This window comes from Callospermophilus lateralis, chromosome 9 (genome assembly GCF_048772815.1).
Source record: "Callospermophilus lateralis isolate mCalLat2 chromosome 9, mCalLat2.hap1, whole genome shotgun sequence".
NCBI lineage: Eukaryota > Metazoa > Chordata > Mammalia > Rodentia > Sciuridae > Callospermophilus > Callospermophilus lateralis.
The window spans coordinates 42,854,125-42,860,345 of record NC_135313.1 but is presented as its reverse complement, the minus strand read 5'-3'; the positions used below and the strand labels follow the sequence as shown (position 1 = coordinate 42,860,345).

At 37.4% G+C, this 6,221-nt stretch overlaps 1 pseudogene; it reads right to left on the bottom strand.

The window, feature by feature from the left end:
• Positions 1–4,158: 4,158 nt before the first annotated feature.
• LOC143407370 (la-related protein 1B-like) lies at positions 4,159–5,879 on the bottom strand (annotated as a pseudogene).
• Positions 5,880–6,221: the final 342 nt, after the last annotated feature.

Sequence of the window (6,221 nt, the reverse complement as noted above, 5' to 3'; positions counted from 1 at the left end):
TTTGAATCTATAAGTAACAAATTTTATTAACAGAACATATACAATGTCTAAGGTATTTGCCCTCTGCTATGTACTCAACTGTATTATTTAGAAGAATTCTAACAGTGAGTACTTCCCATGAAGCCATGAGAACAAAATCTCTCTCTACTTGAGAATAGAGGTATACCCTTTTGGTTTTATAGATGAAGAAACTGAAGTTTAGAGAAATGGCTTACCTAAGTTCACATAGCTAGGACCTGGCAGAGCCAATAATTACTCTAATGCATATGCAAATTATAAAACATAATGACATGACACCTATGAACTCATTATTTAGCCCACACTATGAAATATGTATGTGTGTTTGAATTCTATTTACAGATGAAGAATCTGAGGTGGACAAAAAGCAATGACTTGCCTACTTCCCTGTCTCTGGAATTTTTAACAAAGAACATTTAAAAATGTATTTAAAAACGTATTTAAAAACACTCAGACATAAAACACAATCTTCAAAGACTGTTCCTCAGAGTATTTCAAGCCAAATTTTGCATGCTCGATGTCAGGAAAATATTTTTATTTCTTGCCTCCGCAGTATATTATGTTGACGTTTAAAAATATTTCTGTTCTGACTTTTGTGAAATCTCAAGAAAGAAAATAAATTAAACATAAGACTTAATTTGTAATGTAGAATTTATCTGCTTTTATCTATATAACAGAGTAACAGAGTATTAGTTTTCTAGAAGGCTTTCTACTTAATTGCTAATTAATTATATATTTCAAGTTGTTTGTAATATGTTTCATTAAAAAGAGTAGAAAGCTTTATTGGTAGGTTACAATTAAAAGATTATAGAGTTCCCACCACTGAGTTAAAAGTAATTAATGAAGGCTCGAGTTTCAAATTGTAATGACATTATTTCGAAAATGTTAATTTTTAGCTCATTGGAGGTGGTAAGAACCCTTAAAATATTTTGATCTTCAAAAATGTCAAAATTTCCTGCACCAAAACATGGACCACTGTTTTTGAACCAAACTTCTATGGCACACTAGTGGCACAATGAATCACAATCCAAACCATACTATATACCACACTAAACCAGCTGTACCACTCCCCAGGGGAACTGTGTCAGTATGTATCACTCCCTCTGAAGCCATGAGAATATGATCTCTCTCTACTTGGGATCTGATCAACCAGAATTCCTAAATAATTCTTTATTGGTTACAAATACTGGAAAATTTTCAGTTAGTTCATAAAATGATTATAATAAATAATAGAGATTTTTTTGCACATTTTTTTTCATGTGACTCAGATCACAAGTATAAAATGGAAATTATTTGATATATCTCAGGAGTTTTTATAATTTTTAAATGAGACAATATGAGATTATCTCATTAAAATAGTTAAGTCTCTTATTTGGCTGTTGGAAGGATTAAAAATAAGATGCTTTGATTAGGGGCTGGGGATGTGGCTCAAGCGGTACCGCACTCGCCTGGCATGTGTGCAGCCCAGGTTCGATCCTCAGCACCACATACAAACAAAGATGTTGTGTCCGCTGAAAAACTAAAAAATAAATATTAAAATTCTCAAAAAAAAAAAAAGATGCTTTGATTAGGTTAATAAACTGGTACACCTGGAGAATGTAATATATTTGCCCTAAAAATACATGTGCCATCTAGACATGTCAACAAGTGGAGGAAATTTAGATGCATATTATAACACTATGTGAAAGAAGCCAGTATTAAAAGGCTGAATATTATGGGCTGGGGCACTGGTTTTGATCCTCAGCACCACATAAAAATAAAATAAAGGTATTGTGTCCATCTACAACATATATATATATATATATATATATATTGTAGGTGGACATGCACACACACACACATACACACACATACATAGGCTGAATATTATGATTCTAACTGCATGACATTATAAGAAAGGCAAAATTATGGAGACATTTGGAAAGCCAGTGTTTACTAAGGATTATAGTGGAAGGAGGATTTTTAGGGTTGGGAGACTGTTTTGTGTGATATTGTAATTTGGGATACATATCATCATAAATTTGTTCAAACCTATACAATTTAAAACACCAAGGATAAACCCTAATGTAAAGTACAAATTTGAGGTGATAAGAATGTGTTATAGTAAATTCATTAGTTGAAACAAAGGTACCAATCTGGTGGTGGTGCAGTATTGATAACAGGGAGACTATCCACATGTGGGGGCAAGGAACATGTAAAAATTTTATACCTTTAGCTCAATTTTACTATGAACCTAAAACAGCTTTAAAAATAAGCCTTTTAAAAATAAAAGTAAAAAATAAAGTACATTAAATAAAGTACATTAAAATAAAGTTTATTAAAATTCTTCATGGTCTCCCCCTAATCATCCATTCATTCATTTATTTGTCAAATGTAGCTAGAATACCTACTATCTAACAGGCAAATATTAAATACGGGGGGAAAGCCTTAGGAAATGATGTTTTATGCCATTTTGGTGTAGTCTACAAACCATGTCATCTTTGATGAAGTATAAGTTCATTAAATTCAAGCTAACCATCCCTCCCTAGCGTCCTCTGCATTCTTCATTAAAAATAAGATAGAGAGTGGGAGTATCTGTTTTACAAATTATCTAGTGATCTTCAAAAATAATAGTTTAATAGTTTGAGTTTTAATTTAAGGAGAATTGAAATAGATGTGAATGTAAAAACCATACAACTCAAATGTCACCCCTCCATAACCTCTCAACAAAAATGTCACCTCCTCTTTAATAACTGACAAATATACCACTTATGGTAACTTTGAAACATATTAAGCTTTTGGAATTTTATTCCTTTAAGAAAAATAATAGGTGAATGATCAGAATGTTTGAAGACATTTTTAAGTTCATTGTGAAGATAGCATAAACCTTACTGCAAAAGTTTTTTGTTTTAGGTACCAGGGATTGAACCCATGGGCACTTAACCACTGAGTCACATCCCTAGCACTATTTTATATCTTATTAAAGACAGGATCTCATTGAGTTGCTTAGTACCTCACTGTTGCTGAGGCTGGCTTTGAACCCACAATCCTCCTGTCTCAACCTTCCAAGTTGCTGGAGTTACAGCGTGCACCACCACACCCATCTGCAAAAATTATTTTTACTTAATGTTCAACTGGACAAAATATTGCATACATAATGGATATATAAGAAATGCATTCATGAAAGTATTTTCTAGAACTAGGTTGCCATTTCTTTTTTTGTTAACTTTATTGTTGTAATTTTATTAATAATGCATAAATGGTTAATGGACAGGCAACACCAACTGGACTGACCTAAATTAACTACCCCATGGAAAAATATTTTCTATATTATCCAATTTACCAATGATTGTACATAAGCTTGTTAAAAATGTCACCTTGGATCCAAGTTTACACAATAAATAAATCTAACTTTTATTATATCTTTAAAAAAACAAGCAAACAAACAATGTCACATTTTCTCAACTTTTAAAACACTTGCCCAAGTTACTTGCTGGGATTAGAAGCACAGGGCTGACAAAGAAATATGAGATAAAAATTTCTGTGAAACTCTTCATCATTAATGCTTTTCTGAAGGGCAGAACTTATACTGATGTAGCAAAAATGCATTTTGAAGAGTAATGGAAAAAATACCCTTGTTTATTTCTTCAATTTCTTACCCCTTAAAGGTCCACTTTAATGAATCTTACAGTCCCTGTAAAACATGGTAACATGTGAGTTATATAATGTTCACCATGGCAAAGGGCAGATCAACAGCCAAGGACCCGACAAGCTGGGAAATGCTACCTGTCCTCTCTTTCTGTGCTTTACTAACCTGGAGTACATATGCCTGGAAACAACAGACAGCACCTTGCAGTATTTCCACAATGATAATAATTAGCTTCCCCTGCAAATCAAAGTAGCCATGCAGCCTAATTCCATTCACACAGAAAAGGGCAGGCAGCTCCTCGAATGCCAGCAGCAGTCCTCATCTCTGTCTCCCGTCACAGAGGAGGTGATCATCTCCACTGTCGTGTTGCCCACGGGTCAGAGGGGACACTCACACACAGAGGACAGTCTGGTGGCTTCCATCTGTGCAGCATGGTTTGTTCTAGTATTTGCAATGCATCCCAGTGAGTCACCTGTTCCACTGCACATTCCTAACAGATGACCTCCAAGGCATCAGTAGATCATCACTCTGACGGTATGTGAGCAAAGAGGATGGCCTGGCACAGCTCTGGACCGTCCACCATCTGAGAGAAGTCTGTTTATGGCACACAGCTAGAAGGAGGGCCTGGGATTGGCCATTTTTCTGTTTCTATCTTTTTCTTCATTTTCTCATCCACAACTTCTACTTCTTTGCTGTCCTGCAGGGCCTCTAAAATGAGGTTAAGGTTGTGGTGAGAGCCTGAACCCGGTGAAATCCAGCAATCAAGGAAATAGGCAGGAAACCTTGCCCATCCATCTTCCTCTGAAGAAAGAAGTCACGTTCCAAGTTTTCTACACTAAAGTAATATTCAATTTGATGCTTAATATACTCTTTAAGCAATGCGTCTTCCACAGGATACACCTGTACAGCCATATTGTTGTCCTAGTAATGCATCATACTGGTGTTAACTTCTGCTTGAAAAAGCTGATCTGTCCTTTCACCATGCTCTCGGTAACCATATGAATAATAAAGTTCACTCGAGAGTTTCCTCTGCCTTGTCCTCTTCCTCAGCCTCTGAAGGTAACTTGGATATTACCCTCATCACTCCTCATATTGGACACTTCATCCCGATCATCTCTCTCTCTTTTTTTTTTTTTTTTTTCTGTCTCGCCTCCAACTTTTGAAAAACCAGCCTCTACCTCAGAGCAAAGCCTGTCCAAGGAAGGGACATGACCTTTGTCTTTGGAAAGACCCACAGAGCACTCCTAGGCACATTCCCAACCTGCTAAGTTGTTTATCTACAAATAACAGGAGAGATCTGCTGCGCCAGGTGTCCCTGACTCAGTCAGGCTAGGTGGGGATCCATAGCAACCCCCTAGCAGCCACCAATCAGCATGAGACAGGGAAATACCTGGGATGCCAGATGACCCTCCCAGTAGTTTATGGTGGTTGATAACATGTTGGGAAACCATGTAGTTCAGCACGAACACCCCTCTTGGCTGCTTAAACCAATCAGTTCAAGTGAATCCCCCTCTTGTACTAACCAATCACCCCTACCCAACTTGTTCTCGCCAGTGAATGTGCTAATCATGTTTTAGAGTTGTTATTTGATTTTCCCCCGGTGCGTGATGATTTGCTAAGAGTTGCTATGATGTATGTGGGGGTCCCTGCCTTCTCCAAAGAATGCATAAAACTGCTACAAACCCTGGGCTCAGGGCCTATCAGCGTCACCAGTTGCTGTGTGTGCGCTGAGGACCGAGCTAGCTCACAATAAACACCTCTTTGCTGCTTACATCGATCTTGGTCTCTGGTGGTCTTTTGGGGGTTCCAAATTTGAGCATAACACTTTGTGTGTCGTCCCTCCTGTTATTATGGGATGATTATTTGCTTCAGGTCGACACGGAGAGCTGTTCCAGGATCCAGGTCTTTCCTGACTCTCTAGGCTTACATCATTTAAGTGCAGTGGTACACACTTGTGTTTATTAGTTCTCTCTGTTGATGGCTTGACGGGGCCTCATCCTCAAGGACATTTTCAACAGGATGTCAAATTTTGTTTCCCGGTTTTCTTTGCTCTCACTGTTATTCCCCTTTTCAACCTTCTCTTTATCTTTCTAATTTGTGGCTACTTATTTCCTTGGCTGATGACACTCTGAGACTGAAAAAAGGTTTTTCCAGTGCTCACTAACTCTCCTGGTGTTGGCCAGTTTGCCATGTCGCTGAAATCACTGGCCTTATTGGATTTCCTTGTCTTGAGTTTTCCTGCTTTTATAATTTTTGGGGAACTGAGCTTGGATGCTGCCTCACTGGGCCAAGCATGGCAGCCTACTCCTAGGTTGTCATTTCATTTCAAGGAATGCATTATATTCCAAATCATCAATGTTCAAAAATAACTATCCTATAACTAGGACACTAGGACAATGCAAAGTAAAGTGTGGTGGGCTGCACCGCTACCTGACAAACTTTAACTTGTTGCTACTTGTGCCCATTAGTTGACAGGTCGTGACCTGTGTTTTCATTATGACTTTCCTTCCTCATAAAGGAAAAAGACTAAACAGGTGTCCTCTGAAACTGACAACATTGATGAAAAATAAGCAAG